Genomic DNA, 23,640 nt, shown 5'->3' with positions numbered 1-23,640 from the left:
TTGGGAGAACCCAACCCTAGGAAGGTCTGAGGGAAGCACACCACAGAGTCAGTGGTCGAGAAGCCAGGTTATTGGGAGCTGGAATGCATGACTCCCGACGGGCAACTCAGATCAAGCTCTGTCTTTCTGGACAGTTGTCAGACTGAAACATTGGGTAGAGGTCACAAACACCTCATGTCTGAACTCGGTATGTGACAAAGTCTCTCAATGGGGATATGAACAGCCACGTGGCTCAGAAGTTTCAATGCCTGCAACACAGCACCACAAACAGAGGAGGCCTCACCCTGGGACCCGGATCGCCCCCAGCTCAGAAGCATCACACCCTGGACACAGACTCGTATCCCAGTCACACACCAAGGGAAGCCAACCACATAGACTCACTGGCCTAGACAAGGAAGCCCAGGTGCTGGGAGCTGGAGTGGATAGCTCCAGACCCAGGAAAGGGCAGCTAGGAGACCTCAACGCACTGGACATACAAGATTAAACAACGCACAGAACTCAAACTCCTGGGATCTCAAGAAATGAGGAGAAAGACACGAAACAGCTCAGAGACAATAAATTCTAAAATAGACCCACATGCGTTTTAGGAACCTGGCAACCTGCAACACAGAAACTTAACAGCTCACAGACCTCACACCCTGCACATAGATGCCACACAATCACAGAGCTCACAACCCTGCATGCAGACACACAAACAGCACAGAGCACCTGTACTGTGAACACAGAGCTTGCTCGGACACCTCCTGTCCTGTGACCAATAACCTTTGTGATCTCACAACCTACAGTATGGGCCCCCAGGAGCTCAACTATGTCAACCTCGACAGAGACGCTCAGGAGAGCTCAAACCCTAATTCCCGAAATACATCATGGCAACAGCCCCAGTCACCTTACATTCTGCACACTGCACCCAAAACAGGCCAGATACCGCACACACTGGGAGAGAGCCCTAAAACCAGAGAACTCTCACTTGGGACACACAACACTCCACAGCTCACTGATCCCACACGCCGGACACACCCTCACACAGCTCAGACACCTCAAAGCCTGGACAGACCCCAAACCAGCTCAGAGAAATGACATCTTGCTTCTGACCACAAAAAGTCACCCCACACAGGACACATGCCAATGAGAGCCACAGTGAGGTCTCACCCAGCCCCATGAGTGAGACACAGAGACTGAAGACAGAATTACAGAGAGCCTTTCTGGAACACAGCTGTCTCCAGGGCATTAGCCCCTATCCCAGTGTGCCCGTCCAGGCACCTGAGGAACGTCCTTTTCCAGGCGAAGGATGACCCCCTGGTGTTGCCGTCATTGGCTGTTTTCCGGACGAAGACACAGCTGCACTAGGCCCAGGCCACACCCAGGAGGGCAGCTGGCCCTCCCCCCAGGCTTGACACACAGTAGAGCCCTCCACCCGTCAAAATGGGGCTATCTTCTAGGTTGGAAGTGTTCATACCATCCTCAGGAGACTCACACTGTCCTTAAGGCCCCAGAGCCCTCCTGCTGAGGAGTGGAAGCTGTGGAAGGTGGAGCAGCACAGTCCCATGCTGCTCAGGGTGGATCCAGCAGCCCCCCCCCACCCCCACCCCGAGCCTTGTGGAAGGCCTGGCCCACATCCCATTCACCCTGAACACAGCGCTTCCTTCAGCCTTCTCAGCTCCTAAACCTCGGAGGCATTGCAGCCACCTGGTTTTCCCGGGTCCATCTGAGCCCGGAACCAGAAGGACACCTCAGCCAGCAGATCCTTTGCAAGCCCGTGAACACGAGCGGGGGAAGGAGATGGGGAAGGGGTTTGCATTGCCCTGCCAGGTAGATATGCCCACAGACCACGTGCCTGACCACCGAGGCGCACACCCTGTTCCACCCACCGCTCCACCTTATCCTCTCCCCAAAGAGGAAACCTGTCCCCTCCTCTCAATGCCTAATTCTGCTTTAAAGGAAAGGTGGCATGAGGGTCTCCAGTTCCTGCCGGGCTTTGTGCAAACAGGGAGGCACGCGCATTTCCCCCCTCTCTTCTCGCACCATGAGGCCAACACCAGAGCAGGGCTATTTGCTCACGGGCAGTATCTACTGTAAGGTGTGGAATTTGGGGACAGAGGCTGATGTGGGCCAATTGGTGCACCTTGTCCTCCTCAGGGGACACACACACTGGCCCACCTCCGAGGCCATGGTGGATTTTCACAAACCCAGGAACCCAGGAACCCAGGAACCCAGGAACCCAGTGTTGCATCTGCAGCCTTTCAGACTCAGGTGTGAATACAGTCAGGGCTTAATGCCTGACTGGGGAAAGTTCACTGACTTGAGAACCCACCTATGACTTACTCACCTACCCTCAGCAAACACCTCCCCTGTCTAATGCTTAAAATCCCATCATTTAAGCATTCACCTCTTGGTTGAGTAGGTCACCATCGGGTTCCCTGGAGAAACCTGGCCTGGAGTAGGTCATGAGCTCTCTAGAAGCTCTCTGCCCATCCAAGACCTCCATGTAGTCTCGTGGGCACATAATGGGACACTGGAGTAAGATTTAGTGATTGGTTATTGGGCCCTGATATCCATATCGTGGGATCCAGTACCCACTGTTAAAAAACCTAACAGGAAAATAGACTAGAGGACAGAATAAAAGCCAGTGATCCCACTGAGCTGGCTAGTATCTTCAGCCTCTTTTGCAGATCAGCAGCCTGAGGTTCCGGAGAAGGACTGCAACCCGCCCCCCCACTTCCACCTCCACTCTTCCAAGCCCCACCTCTGCACCCACAATCTCTCTGAGGACACCCCCACCTCCAGCCAACGGGAGCTCTCTTCCCTGGAAGAATCTGGTAGGCAATCCCATCTAGACCAGTCAGATCCAGTGGTGTCCTTCATCTCTGCCCTGCTCACCTATCAGGGAACCATCCACGAGCTCCATTGCCATCTTCCCTGGTCCCCATTTGATGAGAATCTGTAGAGCTGACGGGGTGGGTCAGAAGTGGGATGATGGAGGGCGCCTGGGTGGCTCAGCTGTTAAGCGTCTGCCTTCGGCTCAGGTCATGATCCCAGGTCCTGGGATCAAGCCCCGCATCGGGCTCCCTTGCTCGGTGGGAAGCCTGCTTCTCCCTCTCCCACTCTCGTTGTCTGTGTGTCAAAAAATAAAATCTTAAAAAAAAAAAAGTGGGATGATGGTGACCTCAGGGAGGAGGTGGAGGTCCTTGCATGGTGGTGAGCTCCCCGCACCATGCACACAATGGTTGGTTTGGGAACACAAGCCTCCCTCACTCCCGGTTGTACCTCCCAGAGCGGACTGCTTCTTCTGGCCTCTCAGCGGTACATCCTAGTACGGGAAGGTACCTCCCACTGCTCCTCTACCAACCTTTCACCCTCTCCTGTCACCGCACACTCTGGTAATTTGCCCAGACAGGGTCACAACACCCTCCAGCTCCCCCTCCTGCCCGGAATACACCTAAATGGGTAGTGGATGGTTCCATCTCGGTCTTGCTACTCTTAAAATCCCCTGGGGGATCATTCCAGCTGCAGACTCCAAGATCGTGTAGACAGCCTGGGATAAAGAGCTCAGCCTCCTGTCAACAGCCCCTGCTGCACGAATGGGGTGCTGAGGAGGCCAGCAAGGGGGCATCTGTTACCCCAGCCACACCGAGGGAAGCATGAATTGGTAAAAGAACTTTGCAGGGCTCTGTGGTGGCATCTATCAAAATCTGATTCTACCCTGTCCCCACCCTCAGTACGATTTCAGCTTCATGAAAAGAGGAGCACACGTGGGTCTTCTGTGATGTCTCCCCAGCATTTAGAACAATATCAGGTACACAAGTAGGTACTCCGGAGATGTTTCTGTAGTAGCCAAAGGAACCTTGGATCCAGCAATTTCCACTGCTGCCAACTTGTCTTAAAGAAATATTTACACAGGCTGAGGGGCACCTGGGTGGCTCAGTCGGTTAAGCGTCTGCCTTCGGCTCAGGTCATGATCCCAGGGTCCTGGGATCGAGCCCTGCATCGGGCGCCCTGCTCAGTAGGGAGCCTGCTTCTCCCTCTCCCTCTGCCACTCCCCTGCTTGTGCTCTCTCTCTCTGTGTCAAACGGATAAATAAAATCTTAACAAAAAAACGAGAAATATTTACACAGGCTTTGTGTACAATGACAAGATAAATTTCTGGGGGAAAAAACTCTCAATGGCCATTAGCAGTCAACAACCTCTGGAAGGGAAATGAGAGATGAAGTGTTCATATCATACCATGGACCACCCACTGGCCTTGAAACAGAATGAGAGGAGCAAATCTGTACTGGCCAGGAGTTTTATTTTATTTTTACATATATTTTTAAACAGGGAGCAGCATGTAATAACTACCCCTAAGTCAACCAGTGTCTGTATGTGTATATATGTATGTGACATGCAGTTTGTAAATACGGGTTAACACCTAATCCGGCTACAGCGTCACCTCTGATGACCAAACTGATGAAGGCAAGATTTGGACAGCTTACTATGTCTTCAGGTGTAGCCAACTGTATTTCTAAAAATGGCCAAAAACCTATCCAAAGGTCCATGCTATCCTTTAATTTTTTTCATTTATTGAGCTGTAAGTCGTGTACCATCAAATTCACCCTTTTTAGCTCTATATGCACAAGGTTGTGCAAACCGTCACCAATATCTAATTCCAGAACAAACCCCGTACCATTAGCAGTCCCTCCCCAATCCCTGTCCCAGGAACCCTGATATTCACTCATCGGCTTCATGTCTCCACAGATTTGTCCATTCTGAATATTTCAACTAAACAGGATCATACATTATGTGGCCTTTGAGTCTGGCTTCTTTCACTTAGCATAATATGTTCAGGACTCATCCATGTTGTAGCAAGTATCACGACTCCATTCTTTTTTGGCTGAACGTTATTCTACTATATGTATAGGTCACCATATGTGATATATTCATGACACGGTTGGCATTTGGGCTGTTTGCACTCTTCGACTGTTGTGATTAATGTTGCTAGGAACATTTGTATGCAAATTTTTGTGAGAGCTTATGTCCTCACTTGTCTTCGATAGATACCTGGGAGGGGGATAACTGGGCCACACGGCAATTCTGTTTAACTTTTTGAGGAGCTGCCAAACTGTTTTCCACAGCAGATGTTCCGTTTTGCATCCCCACCAGCAGTGTATGAGGATTTCAATTTTTGCACATCCTCCCCAACCCTTCTTATTTTCATTTTTGAAATTCTATCCATACTAGTGGGTGGGAAGTTGTAATTCACTGTGCTTTCAAGTTTTGTTTCCCTAACGACTAATATTTTTTTTTGAACATCTTGTCATGTCCTTATTGGATATTTGTACATCTTTTTTATAGAAATGTCTATTCAAATGCTTAGCCCGTTTTTAATTGGGTTGTCTTTTTACTGTTAATTTGTAAGAAATCTTTTTACATTCTGCATACGGGACGCTTATCAATACACAAATATTTTCTCCCATTCTTTGTTTTTGTTGTTTCACATTCTTATGGTGTCCTTTAAAGCAAAAATTTTTTCTAATTTTGAGGAAGTCATTTTTATCCATTTGGCATTTATTATCTGTGCTTTGGTGTCACAGCTAAGAATCCATCACCTAACCCAACGTCACAAAGATTTACTCCTATGCTCTTATAGAAGTTTTATAGTTTTAGCGCTTACATTTGAGTTTTGGTCCCTTTTGACGTAATTTCTATCTATGCTAGGAAGTTTGGATTCAAATTCATTCTTTAAATGTGAGTATCTAGTTGTCCCAGCACCATTTGGGACATGTAATTGTCTTGGCACTGCTGCCAACAATTAACTCACCGTGGTTGTACGGGTTATTTCTGGGCTCTCAATTCTATTCCGTTGATCCCTATGTCCACCCTTAGAGCAGTACTACATCGTATTGATTACTGGAGCTTTGAAATAATGTTTGAAATCGGAATGCATGAGTCTTCCACCTTTGGTTGTCTTCTGCGAGATCGTTTAAGCTACTCTGGGGCCCTGAAATTTCCACATGAATTTCAGGATCAGTCTCTCAATTTCTAAAACACTGCAGTTAGAGTATCGATAGGGATTACACTGAATGCTTGGATCAATTTGGGGAATGTTGCTAACTTAACATCAGGTGTCCCAATCCATGAACACAGGAGGTCTTTCCATTTATTTAAGTATGCTTTAATCTCTTTCAACTGTGTTTTCTAATTTTCGGTGCATAACTCTCACACCTGTTTGGTTAAATTTATTCCTAAATCTGTCATTCTTTTGACTCTACTGTAACTGAAATTGCTTTCTTTTCTTACTTATTTGGATTATTCACTGCTAATGTATAGAAATAGAATTGATTTTTGTATATCAATCTAGTTTATGCTAGGGTTAAACTAACTATAGCAACAACAGAACTGAAGTCCAACTTGACTAACGAAAAGATCGACTCAAACACCAACACCCTCTGATGAAAAAGCAAACAAGAGGGACACGTTACATACAAGGGAACCAATAGGATGGAAGGCTACTTACTCCTCAGAATCCATGCGACCCAGAATTTTCGGACTCATGCCAATGCTTTTGAAAAATGAAGGTGAAACGAAAACTTCAAAACAAACAAAAAAGCTGAGGAAATGCATACCCAGCAGATCTGCCCTACGAAACATGTTAAAGGAAGTACTCTGGGAAGAGGCAAATGATAGCCAAAGAAAATCAGGGATCTTGGGGCGCCTGGGTGGCTCAGTCGATTAGGCGTCTGCCTTCGGCTCAGGTCATGGTCCCGGGGTCCTGGGATCGGGCCCCGCGTCGGGCTCCCTGCTCGGTGGGGAAGCCTGCTTCTCCCTCTCCCTCTGCCTGCCGCTCCCCCTGCTTGTGCTCTCTCCCTCTCTCTCTGTCAAATAAATAAATAAAATCTTAAAAAAAAAAAAGAAAGAAAAATCAGGATCTATACAAAGAATTGAATAGGGCTGGGCATGGTAAATTTGTGGGTGAATAGGAATTTTTTCTCTTATATTTAATCTCCTTAAAGGAGAAGTATCTAAAGTAATAATAGTAACAATGTATTATGGGGTTTAAGACACTGGTAGAAATAAAATTCAAGGCCACCACGGCACCAAGGATGGAGAAAGGAAGTGGAGGTACAGTCGTATGATTCTTACAGTGTACATGAAGTGGTAGAGTATCATTTGAATGCATGCTGTGACAAGCACCAATATATACTGTAAACCCTAGAGCAACCATTTGAAAAGACCCTTTAAGGTGTATAACTAGTAAGCCAACAGTGGGGATAAAATGGAATAACAGCAAATGTTCAACTGATCCAAAATTATGGACAGAATAGGAGCATCTGAATAAAAAATACATACGATAGAAATATACAGCCAGCCAGATGGTACCTGTACATGTAAAGTGTTAACACGCTAAATGTACATTGCCTACACATCAATTAAAAGACCTAATTTGACACTTTAGATAAAAATAGCAAGACCCAACTATATACTGTCAAAAGAATCCCACTTTAAGTATAAATACATATATAAGTTAAGTGAGTGGAAAATGGTAATGCTATGGTCTGAAGGTGTCTCCTCCCAAACTCTCATGTTAAATATAACCCTCAAAGATGACAGTATTAGGAGGCTGGCCTTTTTGGGAGGCGTAAGTCCTCGGGCAGAGCCCTCATGAACGGGACAAGGGCCCTTATAAAAGAGGCTCCAGAGAGATCCAGGTCACACGACCACAAATCTGTGACCTAGAACAGGGCCTTCACTAGAGCCCAACCAAGCTGGCCCTTGATCTTGGCTCTCCAACCTCCACAACCGTGAGAAATAAGTTTGTGCATAAGCCACCTCGTCTGTGGTACTTTGTTCCTGCATCCCGACCACACTAAGGCACACCCAGCAAACGTGAATCAAATGAGTAGCCGGAGGGGCTAAATTAATATTGCACAAATACACTGCAGAACGAGGATTTTCACAAGGGAAAAGACAGATTTACGTAATAAAAGGGAGGTCTAGCCATCGAGAAGATATAAAAATCACAAACACGCATGCATTTTTAAAGCACAAGAGCTGAAAAGTAATAAAACTAAGAAGAAAAACAGACAAATCAGTTATAGCGAGAGCCTTCAGCATTCTCCTGCCCACAACTGACAGTACAAGTGGACAATACAATCAGACACCCTATGGAACAGCGGAGTATCACTATCCACAGACATGACCTAACGGATACTTACAGAAGGACAGTGGAATACACCTGAAGTGCACATACAGAGTTCACCAAGACAGACCATGTGCTGTGCCATAAAGCAAACCTCAACTTCTAAAGGACCAAAATCATACAAACTAGGTTCTCTGACCACAAAGAATGAAAATAGAAATGGGTTGCAGCGAGGTACCTGGAAAACCACAAGATATTTTGAAATTAAATGACATTTCTAAATAACGCCGGGGATCAAAGAAGAAACCGCAAGAAGGTGAAAAGGAAAACACAGCATATCAAAATTTGCGAGGTGAATCTAAAACAACGCACTGAGGGAAATTATCTTAATTTAATTAGAAAAGAATTGTCTCAAATCAATTATCTAAGCTGTCACCTTAAGAAATTAAAAAAGCAAAATCAATTTAAACCTAAGGCAAGTGGAAAAAGTATAACGGAGGTCTGAACAGAAATCAACTTAGTAGAAATCATAAAGTCGATACGAAGGAATCCATGAAACTAAGAACGGGTTCTCTGACAAGATCATTAAATCTAATAGGTTTAGCCAGAGTGATAAAAATGAATGAGGGCAGGGGCGCCTGGGTGGCTCGGCCGATTAAGAGTCTGCCTTTGGCTCAGGTCATGATCCCAGGGTCCAGATCGAGCCCCGTGTCGGGTTCCCTGCTCAGTGGGGAGCCTGCTTCTCTGTCTCCCTCTGCCACTCTCCCTGCTTGTGGCTCTGTCAAAGAAACAGACAAAATCTTTTAAAAAAAAATGAGGGCAGAGTGACACAGATGACTAATATCAGTATCGCCAGAGGGGACATCAAATACAGATCCTTCAGACATGAACTGGATAAGAAAATATTATTAAAAATATTATCCAAACAAAGATGAAATGGGAAAACTCCTTGAAAGACACTAGCTAGCAAACCTCAGTCAAGAAGTCGTTAACACGGGGGCGCCTGGGTGGCTCAGATGGTTGAGTGTCTGCCTTTGACTCAGGCCATGACCTCAGGGTTCTGGGATTGAGCCCCACGTCGGGCTCCCAGCTCAGCGGGGAGTCTGCTTCTCCCTCTCCCTCTGTTTCTCCCCCTGCTTGTGCCCTCTCTCTCTCAAATTAATAAATAAAATCTTTAAAAAAAAAAAAAAACATAGTTAACACGAATGGCCCTATACCTATCAAAGAGAATGAATTCAATAAATCAAACACAAAAAACCATTCCCTCACAAAAAACTCAAGGCTTAAGTGGCTTCATTGTTTAAATGCTATCAGGGGCGCCTGGGTGGCTCGGTCAGTTAGGCGGCTGCCTTCGGCTCGGGTTGTGATCCCAGGGTCCTGGGATCGAGTCCCACATGGGCTCCCTGCTCAGCAGGGAGCCTGCTTCTCCCTCTCCCTCTCCCTCTGCCTGCCCCTCTGCCTACTTGTGCTCTCTCTGTCAAATAAATAAGCAAAATCTATAAAAAAAAATAAATTCTATTAAACACAGATGGAAGAAATAATGCCAGTTTTGTACAAAATCTTCCAGGTAACTGAAGATGATGTTACACGTCCTAAAGCATGTTATAGAGCCAGCAACATCCTGACATCAAAGCAAGACAAAACGTTTTTAAGAATATAAATTACAGACTGTGAAAAAAAATAAAGGGAAATATCACTATAGAGTTCAGAGCCTAGAAGGGAGAGCCATACTGCTCAACATCAGTTACAGGAAGGGCTGTCCATTATAGACCCAACAGAAGACTAATCAACATGATAGAACCTCAATTCCAGGCCCCAACACGGCATCGCCTACAAGACAGCAACTACCCTTGCAACTCAGCCGATGAGAAACTGTCATCATTCTGAACTCCTGCTTTTTGTCCAATGGACTTTTGTTCAAAACAACCCCTTCCGACTTCCTCCTTCTCCATAAAATAACATTCCTCTCCTTTGTTGGACTTGCCTAGGATTTTGCCTTAGGTTGCTCGTTCCAATTTCTAATTCTCCGCTATTCCTGAACAGACCCATTTTTTTGCTGGTAAAATAACTGGCTGTTTTACTTTTAAGGCTAACAAGAGCAATGCAACTCATGAGCACAGATGCAGTAATCCAAAATAAAATATTAGCTGTTTGAAACCAGCAATATATACAAAAGATAAAATACCATAGTGAAATGGCATTTGCTCTACGGCTTCAAGATGGGTTGAGTGTTTGATAATCAATCACTCTAACTGACCATAATAACAGACTAAAAATATATGAGCATCTCGACAGATGCATAAAAAGCATCTGATAAAATGTACCTCATAAAAACTCCTAGCAAATCAGGAGTAGAGAGGGGTTTCCATCTTAGTCTCTTAGGGTGGATGTAACAAAACTACCATAGACTGGATGAGTTACAGAAACAAGAGAAATGTATTTCTTACACTTTCGGATGCCGGGAAGCCCAACATCAAGGTGCCAGCAGATTCGGCATCAGGGGAGGCCCTGCGTCCTGCCACACAGACTGCTGACTTCTTCTCCTCACACGGCAGGGGGGCCGAGGGAGCTCTCGGGGGTCTCTTTTATAAGGGTGCTAATGCCGTTCGTGTGGGCTCCATGCTCATGACCTGATCATCTCCCAAAGGCCCCACCTCCAATTACCATCATACCGGAGAAAGGCTTCACTATGAATGTTGGGGAGATGGCAATATTCATTCCGTCTATGGCAACATCCTTAAACGGATAATTGGCACCTACCAAAAGATCGAAAGCTAATGTAATCGTGAATCGTCAAGGTCTGAATGCTTCCCTTCCAAGACAGCGAACACGGCAAGCATGTGTACTTTTGCCACTTCTAGTCAATAGTTTACTGGCTGTTCTAGCCAATAAAAAAGTCAAGAAGAAAGAAAGAAGTAACACAGTCATTATTCACAGGCAAAACCTGAATCCATAAAAAGAATCCACAGAAAAGTTACTTGAATTAAGAGGCCAGTTTAGCAAAGTAACAAGATACAAAATCAGTATGCAAAAGTCAATTGTTTGTATATACCGGCCATAAACAATCAAAAACGGACATTGTAAAAAGCAACACTACATAGTATACTACTAAAAAACAGGAAAAGGGAAGTGTGCCACCATCGTCCCCACTCCCCAACTACAGAATTGTGGCTCAGAGGTTTTGAAGCAGAGAGCTCCTCTCAGAGGAATGAATTCCATCTGCAATGGAGTGTTTTGAAGGTTAGGCCTAGGGGCACTTTCAAAACAGTGGAGGCCGTGGGGTAAAAGGCAACCCCGGAGGAGACTGGTGGAATTCCTGGACATAGAGGATCAACTGTAGGCTGGCTGGATTACCTGACACAATCAGGGAGAAGAGACAGCTGGAAGGAGCCTGCCTAGGGTCGGAACAAAATCCCAGACACTAACCTTGACAGCTGGCCCTTCAAAGGAGTGGGGATTTCAGGTTCAGGTTCAGATTATGAAGCAATATAGCCAGGGCACTGTTGAAAACAGTAGAAGCAGCCCCCAGTTAGCGGACCTGGACAGCTGGGTTTGGTCAGGGAAAGAGACAATCAAAGACAGCCCTGCCCAAACCAGTCACCCCAAGGTGACAGTGGGCATACCCGTGTCGGCTCTCCCTGAGGAGTCAAATCTGAAGCATAACACAGCTAGGATGGGGGGCGAGGCTAGGGGGACAGTAAGGAGTGAAAACAGACTCTAAATAAACCAGCCAGACACTAAACAACTAAACAAGCTAACAGCAATAACAAATCCAGGAAGGGGTGTGACGGTCCAGTACCCAGAACTGCTATAATATTTTAGACGGCGATTGTCAGGTTTCCAGACAAGAAAGAAAACTTAGGATACATGCAAAGAAACAGGGAAGTATGAATAAGCGAGCAACAGAAACTGCCTGTGGTTGCAACCAGATGTCAGATTTGACAAGGAATTCAAAGTTGCTGTTATAAATAGGTCCAGAGAACAAAAGGAAACCGCAATCAAAGAAGTAAAGGAAGGTATGATGAAAATGTCACATCAAATAGAGAATAACAATAAAGAGAGAACAATTATCAAAAAGAACCAAATAGAAGTTCTGGAGTCAAAGAGTGCAATAACTGAAGTCAAAAATTCACTCAAGGAGAGCAACAGTTGTTGAACTACCAGAGAAAGATTTAGCCATCTTGAAGACAGGCATATAGAGATTACAGAATCTGGAGAAAGAGAGGAAGACAAATGAGGAAAATAAACTGAGCTGCACAGGAATGTGGGACACTCTTAGGAACGCCCACAGAGAGGATGAGAATCCCACAACACAGACAGAAAGGAGCAGAAAAAATATTCAAAAGGAAACTGCCTGAAAGAAACTAAAGGAACTCCAGACAGGAGAAACGAGAAGAGATTCAGACATATCATAGGAAAAACGCTGAAAGCCGAAGGCAAGGAGAAACTCTTGAAAACAACAAGAGAAAATGACCCCTCACTTATGGGGGCAATCCAATCAGATTAACAGCAGACTTCTCAGCAGAAACAATGGAGGCCAGAAGGAAGTGGGATAATCATTCAAAAGGCTCAACAACCAAGAATCTCATATCCCGTAAACTCTTTAAAAATGAAAGCAACACTACTGAATTTGTTCCTTAGTTCTAACGGTTGTTTTGGTCTGGTTTGGTCTTTGTCAGAGTCTTCAGGGTTTTCTACGGATAAGAGCATGTCGTCCGAACCTGGTGGGCATGATGGCTAAGTAAAATAAAGCAGACACAGAAAGACAAACACTGCGTGATCTCAGTTATACATGCAATCTAAAACAGACTCTTAGAAGCAGAGTGCAGAACAATGGTTGCCAGGGGTTGGGGCAGGGGTAAGTGGGGAGGTGATGGTCAAAGGTCCAAAGTTCTAATTATGCCAGAAAAACAGGTTCTGGAGATCTACTCTACAGCACAGTGCCTTTAGCTGATGATACCGTGTTGTAGACTTAAAATCGCTAAGAGATGATCTTATGTTAAGTGTCCTTACCACTAATGATGATAATATAGTAACAACCACACCAACAAAAACAAACGGGGCTAGACGCCCGGAGCCAGCGCGGTGAGGACCATGTTGCTTCCGAACATCCTGCTCACCGGTACACCAGGGGTTGGAAAAACCATGCTAGGCAAAGAACTTGCATCAAGATCAGGACTGAAATACATTAATATGGGTGATTTAGCTCGAGAAGTCTGATCAACGGATATCGTGGAGTCTGGCAAGATGGCTTCTCCCAAGAGCATGCCGAAAGATGCACAGATGATGGCACAAATCCTGAAGGATATGGGGATTACAGAGTATGAGCCAAGAGTTATAAATCAGATGTTGGAGTTTGCCTTCCGAAATGTGACCACAATTCTAGATGATGCAAAAATTTATTCCAGCCATGCTAAGAAAGCCACTGTTGATGCAGATGATGTGCGACTGGCCATCCAGTGTCGTGCTGATCAGTCTTTTACCTCTCCTCCCCCAAGAGATTTTTTATTAGATATTGCAAGGCAAAGAAATCAAACTCCTTTGCCATTAATCAAGCCATATTCAGGCCCCAGGTTGCCACCTGATAGATACTGCTTGACTGCTCCAAACTATAGACTTAAATCTTTACCAAAAAAGGCATCTACTTCTGCGGGAAGAATAACAGTTCCACGGTTAGGTGTTGGTTCAGTTACTAGCAGACCAAGTACTCCCACACTTGGCACACCAACCCCACAAAACCATGTCTGTGTCAACTAAAGTAGGGACTCCAATGTCCCTCACAGGGCAAAGGTTTACAGTACAGGTGCCCACTTCACAGTCCCCAACTGTAAAAGCACCAATTCCTGCAACATCCGCAGTTCAGAATGTTCTGATTAATCCATCATTAATTGGGTCTAAAAACATTCTTATTACCACTAACATGGTGTCATCAGAAAATACTGCCAATGAATCATCAAATGCGTTGAAAACGAGAAGATGATGATGATGACGATGATGACTATGACAATTTGTAATCTAGCCTTGATGCTTGTAACATGTACACTTGGTCTTGAAACCATTGTACTGAGATTAAACATGCATGCTGGGTATTTTCAAGTTGTGTTGTAGAAAACTTAACTGGCATTTAATGAGTAAATATGGTTATCCTTTCCAAAAAGAACAACAACAACAAAAAAACAAATGGGGTGGCAGGAAACTGTGGGAGGTGATGGCTACATCTACGTCCCTGATGGCAGTGATGGCAGATATCTGCATACATACTCGTCAAGTGGTACACATGAAATACATGCAGCTCTACCTATCAATCATACCTCCATAAAATGCACCTCTTTGGCACCACTAATCACGGGGGTAATTTTTATGTTTCTGTGTATGATGGTTAGATGAACTATTCTCTTCTGATTTGGCATAAACGCCACGAAAACACGGAAGTGTCTTTATTCATTCTATCCCCCAGGCACCCAACACAGTGTCTAGATAGTGGTTGGGAACTTGGTGAATCACAGTTAAATGAATGGAGTCTCCCCGTGTTCACACACACACACACACACACACACACACACACACACACACACACGGTCAATCACAGTTAAATGAATGGAGTCTCCCCGTGTTCACACACACACACACACACACACACACACACACACGGTCGCCATCATACTCATGCAGATCAGTGAGCAGTGCCTGGGCACACACCCTGACCTGGATTAGGAGGTGGAGGAGCACCAGCAGTTTTGCTGGATGGTGGCTCTGAGCTTCTGTAAGGTGAAGTAGCATGACTGTCAGCGGGGCTAAGAAGCTTTCCGAGTCTAAGGTCAAGGCTGAGACCTTTGTGCCTTCACACACTCAGTGTCCCCTTGTTACCGCCAATGGTGGGTCCTCAGACTGCTCATCACCACGCTCAGTAATTCCCTCCCAGACCTCGGGCCAGGGCGCTCTCTCCCCACAATAATGGAGCACGCTACTCTCTTAGCAGAAAAGCAAGGCCAGAAAATAGGTTTTTTGCCGTTCGTCCCCTCCTGACGTGTTTTCTCACCTTTTATTCACTTCCATGGTTCTCCTTTGAGTCTCCCAACCCAACCTGCTAATTCCCAACCAGTGACTACAACACCTGTGCATGCGCCTCACTGGCGATGTAGGCGTCTATTGGAGGAGAGCTGGATCTAACTACTGGACGATGTATTTTCTTTCTGCTTTCTCATCTGAATCTGTAAGCTTCCAGACGTCAAGAAAACTACTCCAGCTGGCCCACAAAAGGAGAATGCTTCAGGTGAGGATGCCACTCTCATGCACAGCGTGGTGCAAAGCAGTGCTGCCTCATAAGAACCACACGCTGCCCCGCTGCACCGCAGGGGCCAAAAGAGAATGAAAGCCTAAGAAATCTTAGTGCAGATCCCTCATCTCAACGGCACAACCGTCTCCTCTCAGGGACATGCAAGCTGTTGTCTGGTTTGGTTTGGTTTCAGCCTGCATCCTCTGGGGCGATTTCATAGCACTTGCAGACTTAGCTAACCTTCCATCCAAAGCTCTCTGCTTCCCCCGCTGCTCCTCTCTACTGTACCACATCGCTCCTCTCTGCATTAAATGCCCAGACTGGGTTTTCACCTGGCAAGGGTATCAAAGCTGGAGTCTTCATAAAAACGACTTGAAACTCGTACCAGAGACACTGGCTGTGCAATAAGAATGAAGATACAGCAAATCAAACAGTGAACAAAATGTTATTTGCAAATTATCTAGCATCTCACACTTAGGGTAAATGACTTAATGTGGTGTACTCTCTTCCAGGCTTCACGCTATGCATTTTTTAAATTATGAGATTGGAGTGGGGAGGTCATCTACACTCTTTCATCTGCTGTTTTGTTTCCTAACGTTATACCATAAACTACTGTCCATCATGATAATGACGATGAGGATACTGATGCTGACGTCCACATGTACAGACCTTGATATGAACCAGACGCCCACTTAGTGATGTGCCTAGAGTGACTTGTCACCCCACAGGGTCTCATGCACTGAAGAGACATCATGTTCAATCCATACCCAGATCCAGTGTAATCAGATTAAGTTGCTGCACACGTTCACCTGTCTTTTGAGCCAGAGGACACCGGACACGGAGGTGCACTGCAGTTTAGGGCCAAATCCCACGTCTCTTTATGTTTCTCTCTGACCTGGGTACCACCACCCTGACTCTGCCCTTGCTGGCTAGGTGGCTTTGGGTAAGTTACTTCCCCTCTTAACCTCCACGTGTCTCAGTTTCCTGGTCTGTAAACAGGGCATGTCAACCTTAAAAATACTTACCTCCCAGTGTTGCAGTGACTAGTCAATGACTTAAAAAAAAATTCTATCTGTAGGGAAAGAGCTAAAAACAATGCCAGGCCTATAGTAAGCCTCCTGACATGTGAGCTTCTATTCCTATGTCTCTTTACTTCTGCTTTCTGCTTGCGCCCCTCATCCTCCCCTCCTGTTTGCCACGACTTCTCTCTTCCTGCCCCCAGTATACCTTCACCTCGCCCTCTCCCTTTCCCTCCCCACCGCCCCTTTCCTCAGACTCTCCAAAAACACCGTTTACCATCTCCTCATGATGGAGCTCAGAACATATTAATACATCGGCCTTTTGTTCAATCAATAATGAATATTAGTGGAAGAGAAAAATCCACACGATAAAACAGGCCACGTGAGAACTCCATGAGAAATAAAGTCTTACCGATGACAATTTGACCTAGTAACCGTTTCATAGCGTTCCCAGATTCACCCGTGACCGTCTGATGCAGGAGAAGTGGATTCAGTAGAACTAAGAGCAAGAAAAGGAGCCACGTGATGAGGTTCTTTGGCCTTTAAATTTCACTCTTTGACATGATCATGCAAATTCACCGACTCGTGTTCTATCCTTATCCAGTGACCACTTACTTTTCCAACCATCGTACAAGACGTACAAACGGGTCATTTGGTCTAATTTCCTAGAGAAGTTTCCACTCGGACTTCATAATCACCCATAAGGAGAGCTGAATACTCCCTATGCTGAGAAACATACGCCCTCCCCTGTGCCCCCGCCCCCAACTCGATTCTGGAGTCCCTGAGGAGCTGGCGTGATCGTGCCAAGTCCCTCCAGTGAGTCAGAGGTAGCCTCAACACCATCTGTCCGGAACACACTTCAGGGAGATGTGGGAAGGACAACAGGAACAGCAGCTAGAAATGACTGACAGCTCTCCACATGCCAGGCGCTGTCCTGACAACTTTCCTTGTCTTAACATAGAAGGTGCTCTAAACGGCCCCAAGCAGCAGCTACATTTACCACTAACTAGCGTTTCCATGTTGCTACAGGAAACGAGGTTCACGGACGTTAGGGAACGTGCTCAGTGTCGCCCAGCTGTAAGCGGTGGAGGCACAGGTCTGAAGGCGCTGTGGAAAACTCACCCTGCTGTGTATTTGTTCAATCAATGGTAAGCTCCAATGGCCACTGCAAAATATTTAGAATAACGGCTAACCCAGACCAGACTGGTTTCATAGCATGGAACCGCGCAGGAAACAGAAATGTGATTTCAACAGCAATCACGTAGATGGAAGCTCGACAGGATTGGATTCAGGAGACTTTCTGCAAACAGTACTCTCAGAGCCTCCTTAGAACAGCAGACAGCACATCAGTCTCCTAGCCAAAGGCATTGGGTTTGTGCACCAGAGAAGGCACCAAAGTGGTGTCGCTTCCGCACCCTCACAGTGGAGAGAGAAGCCTGGCGGCAGGAAAAACAGGACCATTCCCCTGCTCCAGTAGTTCCCAGACAAGCTGTCCACATGAGTCAGAACCCAGGAACTTTGAAAAAATGCACATGCTGGGGCGCCTGGGTGGCTCAGATGGTTAAGCGTCTGCCTTCAGCTCAAGTCATGATCCCAGGATCCTGGGATCGGGCCCCACATCGGGCTCCTGGCTCAGCGGGGAGTCTGCTTCTCCCTCTCCCTCTGTCTCTCCCCCTGCTCATGCTCTCTATCTCTGTCTCAAATGAATAAATAAAATCTTTTTAAACAAATGCACACACTCTGATCCACACCCAGTGAATCTCATTTAGTGAGGCCACAACGGTGCCCTAGACTGTGATTTTTAACTCTGCCTAGGAAACACTCAAGAACTTTATTAAGCCCCTTTGGGAGCGAGCCTGTCTCCAAGGTAGTGACTTTCTTGACAGACACGCACATGAGAAGACCAGCCTGAAAGCAGGCAAGAAGACGGGACATAATGAACACGGCATGAGAGGCAAAGCAAGGGCAGGGCAGTGCATTTTCTGAGAAGACATCATGACCCCGCTGGCCTTCTTCCTGAAGGCTTCTGTCTATCTCAAAACCCTGTTCTTTGGGGTGCCTGGGTGGCTCAGTCATTGGGTGTCTGCCTTTGGCTCAGGTCATGATCCCAGGATCCTGGGATCGAGCCCCGCATCAGGCTCCCTGCTCGGCGGGAGGCCTGCTTCTCCGTCTCCCACTCCCCCTGCTTGTGTTCCCTCTCTCGCTGTGTCTCTCTCTGTCAGATAAATAAAATAAATCTTAAGAAAACAAAAAACAAAAAACAAAAAACCATTTTCTTCAAGGCCAGTGGATGGGGATGGTGACAGGAGATGACATTTAGATCCCACGATGGCATGGGCTTTTCTCAAGGACCATGTAACCCATATGATGTGAGGTTACGCGATCTATTATCCCCACCTCCTCTCAGCCTTCGGCTCATTCTCGCACCCACACTCCATTCCACATCAGCCAGGAGCAACCAGAACTTGGGGCCAATGTCTTCCCTTCCCCTGCCAGAAACCTGCCCCTGACCTTAGGAAGATCGTCTCCCTCTTCTTCTTGTAGCTGTCCGTCTGTGATCTCATCTGCTGGCCCAAACAGGACAGTAGCTTCAAGCCCAAGCCCAAGCCCTAGCCCTAGCCCAGCCCCCACGCCCCCACCCCCACCCCCCGCCCCGCTGTCCGCACGTGGAAGGGCTTCTCATCATGAAGAGAAGCCCAGGTCCAGGAGCTAAGAGCCATGACTACCACAAAACCATCCTGGGCACTGCCATCCATGGCAGTGGTGACCCCTGAAACAAAGCTTTAACCTCACACCCTAGCTGTCCCAGAAACATTTTCTCATCACAGTAAGCAGACAGAAGAGGAAGGTGCCCGGAATCCTTCCTGGGGGGTACTGTGCCTACTCCACGCTGCCACACTATTTCCTCTGACCAAATGCAGGCAAGGACCACAACATTCCTGTCCTTCGGTTGTGAATACGAGGCTTTGGGGGGAGGGTACCTGCATAATAATACTTAATATTTAAACCAAATACTGGCACATTTTGAAAAGTTCAGAGGGCAATTTGATTGTTGAAATGATGAAAGGGAGGTCCCGGCATTTAGGAAGGGAAAGTTGCAGGGATGCAAACCTTTTTTGCAGAGACTTCAGTACACTGGATTTCCATGAATGTAACTTCCCTGTAAACTGAGGGAAACTGGCATGTTGTTTTACCTGGAAAGGTACCAATAACCCTTGACCGTTTTGGAAAACACATCAGCGAAAGCCATTCCCTTCCTGGCTTTGAGTCTGCGACCACATGCCAGTTATCACTCGGTAGCTGCAGCTGTGCATGGAGGAGACAGGAGGAGGGGAACCCAAGTGTACGGACCAGATGCAGCTTCTGCAGGATATGCTGGGAAAGGACGGGAAGAATTCAGTGGGAGACGTTCATCGTGTGATCTGCCAGGAGTGGCCGAACGAAACCAGCTTAACCACTGCCACTTTGCTTCCACGTCTGTCTCCCTCACCAGACTCTTACCTCCTTCTTGGAAGGTTGGACACACACCCAGTTCATCGTGGTGTCCTCAGACCGGAGGCCCCGACACTTAGCAGAAGGCCAGTCCACACCTGTGGAACTGAAGGAAACCGGGAATGGCTGGACCCCGCGTCAAAATGACGAACCACACGACAGAACCATGTCCAGACTGAAGCACGTCAGGCTGCGGAGGGCAGGACGCAAGTGCCACAGGCCTGTCTTAGGACCCCTGCAGCAGGGTCCCAGCAGCCTGCGGTACTCATCTCCCATTACATCCCTCAGGGGGTCCCAGATTTGACCAGTTAAAACAATTCTCACCAACCATAAAAGTCTAACGTAGTAAAAGAGATAACTTACTGCTTAAGTGTTTGTCTGAACCTTGTTTTTAGCACAAATTCAGGCACAGCACACTCTGGTCGGGGAAGCAGAAGCAGACCTGAAATCTTCCAGGCTGAGGCAGCGGCAGGCTAGGCAGAGCGCGCACACACGAAGTGTAATCGCAGAGGGCACATGTGACACTCCTGAAACAGAGTTTACAAGTGTTAGGGAGCCCAGAGCTGGACACACACGAATCAGGCAATACAGCTCACCAGGGCCTCGCTGTGGCCTCCCACCAAGGGATCTTCCCCTCCAGGACTCCCCGTCTGAGCCCTTGCTTTCAGAGGGCTGCCTGGAGGCAGTCAGTTCCAAAAGTATGGTCTGTCCACACACCAGTTCACCTCCTTCCGAGGGAGGAGGTCACGTGGAAGTGCTGCGCCGGCAAAGCCCAAGAGCTGGGGCCACGCCTGCTGTCCCACAGTCCCAGCTCTGGCAGGTGTGGCTGCAGGCTCAGCAGCCAGTTTGCATCCAAGTGCTCACAGCCACTTGGAAAGACTGCACTGTGAGTATTTCTTCAAAACAAAATAGACAGGGGGCGCCTGGGTGGCTCAGTGGGTGAAGCGTCTGCCTTTGGCTCAGGTCGTGATCCCAGGGTCCTGGGATGGAGCCCCGCATCTCCCTCTCCCTCTGCTGCTCCCCCTGCTTGTGCTCTCTCTCTGTCAAATAAATACATTTAATCTTAAAAAAAAAAAAAAACAGTTTCCAGGAACAGTTTTGGACACACAGAGGTCATAATGTCTTTGCTTCCTCCCTCTGCCTCTCCCCAGGTGCCAGGTTTGCGTTTTCTCCACTGTTACAAAATCAGTGTGTGTACGATTCTGAAATTGAACTTTCACATTTCTTTACTTATCCCCTCCTCTCCTCTAAACCTTCTGTATGGAGGGCCTGTTCTCAAAAGGGACAAAAGCGTTTGCATAGGAAAAACCTACTGCATAACGACAAAGACTCGTGATCATTAGGAACTGTCAGGATGAAATCCTGAATTTTCAACATTTTCAAAACGGGTTTACATCACCTCCTGCCCCTTTTGTCTCTCTCATTCATGCAGCGACCAGGCTAGGAAAGGTCGTTCCCTTGCTGGGCGCAGCTGCATTGAACAGCGGCCCTGCCTCACATCTTGAATCAATTTTCTCAATGCATCCAGGCACCAACAGCCACAATGTTCGAAGCCATTTTGAAATCCTCCCTTTTCCCCTCTCACTGAAAGTTTATGGAAACTGCTAGCAGTAAACTGACACTTACCGGTGACCACACAGGGACCAGGGGGCTTCCTGGTTGGAATGGGGGGAGGGCCAGCCACAGAAGCAGTAAGCAAGGTGAGGAAAAGGCTGGAGTGCTTTTCCCCCCACGCCGTCTTTGCCTCTAGTTTACAGAAAGCTTTTTCCGGCTCAGGGAACTGATTAAATTTGTTTCCTCCCACTTGGGAGGAGGAGAGCAAGTTAAACTTTCAACACTTTTGGCTGACCCAAAGCTCACCTTTGGGAAGGTCTGTATCCTCTTCCCTGGCCCTGAGAAAATCAAGCCCCAAGTCATAAGGTGGCTACAACAGTTCAGCTGCTGTTTCATACCGTGGGTATATCCACAGTCACTGGGCACAAACGGTTCATCATCTCTACCGCATCAGCCTTCCCTTACTCAGAGAAGCCTTTCAGCACATTTTAGTGAGGCAGGGTCTTCTCGCTAGTGAGTCCCACGGCTACCACCGCTGTTTCCGATGTCCCAAGACCACCCTTGGTTTTGCTGAATCCCCAGGAGGGCCCAAAGGACTCAGCCCACAGTCATCCTCCGGGCTAAGATTTATTACAGCAGAAGGATACAAAGCAAAATTACTCAGGGGAAAAGGTCCCCTGGGTAACATCTGGAGGAAACCAGTGCAAGCTTCCAAGAGTCCTTTCCCAGTACAGTCATGCTATTTGTACCTCCAGCCACAAATCATGGTAAGTCACACGAAACGCTGTCTACCAGGGAAGCTCATGGCTAACACTGTGTCTGAGGTTTGTTTTGGGGGCTGGACACAGAGACACACTCTGCCTAGCACGTACAGAGATTTCAGATTTCCAGAAGGAAAGCAGGTGTTTAGCATGAAACATATTGTTTGGACAGTTTAGGAAGAGTAAAGCATCCTGCTCGGGTAGGGAATGGTGGGAAGCCTCCCAAAATTCAAGTTCCCGGATGCAAGGTAAGGGCCAGCATGCTGATCTCTGCAAGGATAGTGGTTTCAGGCCTGCTATGTTAACTCTTCTCTGCACAACACCCAACAACAACAGTGCTTCAAGATACATCACCAAGTCAGACAGAAGGGAAGGATAAATGAACAAATCTACAAATGGTAGCTGCAGAGTTCAACAGATGCAGAAGGTGTGCAGAAAGAACAGGAGAAAATCAGCAATATGTGGATGAACTGAACAACACCGTGAACTACCTGGACGTAAGCGACAAGTGCAGAACCCTTCCCACAGCAGTGGCAGAATATATTCTTTTCAAGGGCATATGGGAGTTTCACCAAGGTACCCTGCATCCTGGGTCTTAAACAAATATTACAAGTTTTTTTTTTTTTTTGAAGATTTTATTTATTTATTTGACAGAGAGAAACACAGCGGGAGAGGGAACACAAGCAGGGGGAGTGGGAGAGGGAGAAGCAGGCTTCCCGCCGAGCAGGGAGCCCGATGCGGGGCTCGATCCCAGGACCCTGGGATCATGACCTGAGCCGAAGGCCAAATATTACAAGTTATAAAATAGTTGAAATCATACGGAGAATGCTGCTGAGCAAAAGAGAAAAACTACGAATATGTAGGAAAAGTGGAGAGGAAAATCTCCAAACACAAGGAAATTATACCATACGCTTCTAAATAATCCATGGGGCGTGCAAAGGGCAAGTCTCAAGGGAAATTAGAAAATATTCTGGATACTAACCCTTTATCAGATGAACTGAATGGAAATGAAAATACAAGATATCCAAATTTGCAGGATGCAGCTACAGCAGCGTTGGGCAGTAAATGTACAGCATCAAATGTTTGCATTAGAAAAGAATCAAGGACCCAAATCAATAATGAAAGCTTCCCCCTTAAGAAAGTAGAAAAAGAAAATAAAAATAAACTCAAAGCAAGTAAATACGGGAAACAGACATTAGAACAGTTATCAGGAAAAGAATAATCATTGAAACCAAAAGCTGGTTCTTTGAAAAGGTCAATAAAAATTCATAAGTTTCTATCCAGACTGACACAGAAAGAAAGGAAAGATACAACACTATGAGGAAAGAAATAGGTTACAGACTCTACAGTGAAAAGATTCTAACAAATAACTCTACGTACCTACATTCGGCAACTTAGATGAAACAATCAATTGCTTGAAAGAGA

General features: G+C 46.6%; 1 pseudogene; it reads left to right on the top strand.

Annotated features, from left to right (window-relative positions):
- The window catches only part of LOC113930393, a 14,629-nt pseudogene extending 502 nt beyond the window's left edge, over window positions 1-14,127 (top strand).
- The last annotated feature ends 9,513 nt before the right edge of the window (window positions 14,128-23,640 follow it).

Source organism: Zalophus californianus, chromosome X (assembly GCF_009762305.2).
Source record: "Zalophus californianus isolate mZalCal1 chromosome X, mZalCal1.pri.v2, whole genome shotgun sequence".
Classification (NCBI taxonomy): Eukaryota; Metazoa; Chordata; class Mammalia; order Carnivora; family Otariidae; genus Zalophus; species Zalophus californianus.
Note: the sequence above shows the minus strand (reverse complement) of the source record. Positions and strands in the feature narration are given on the sequence as shown.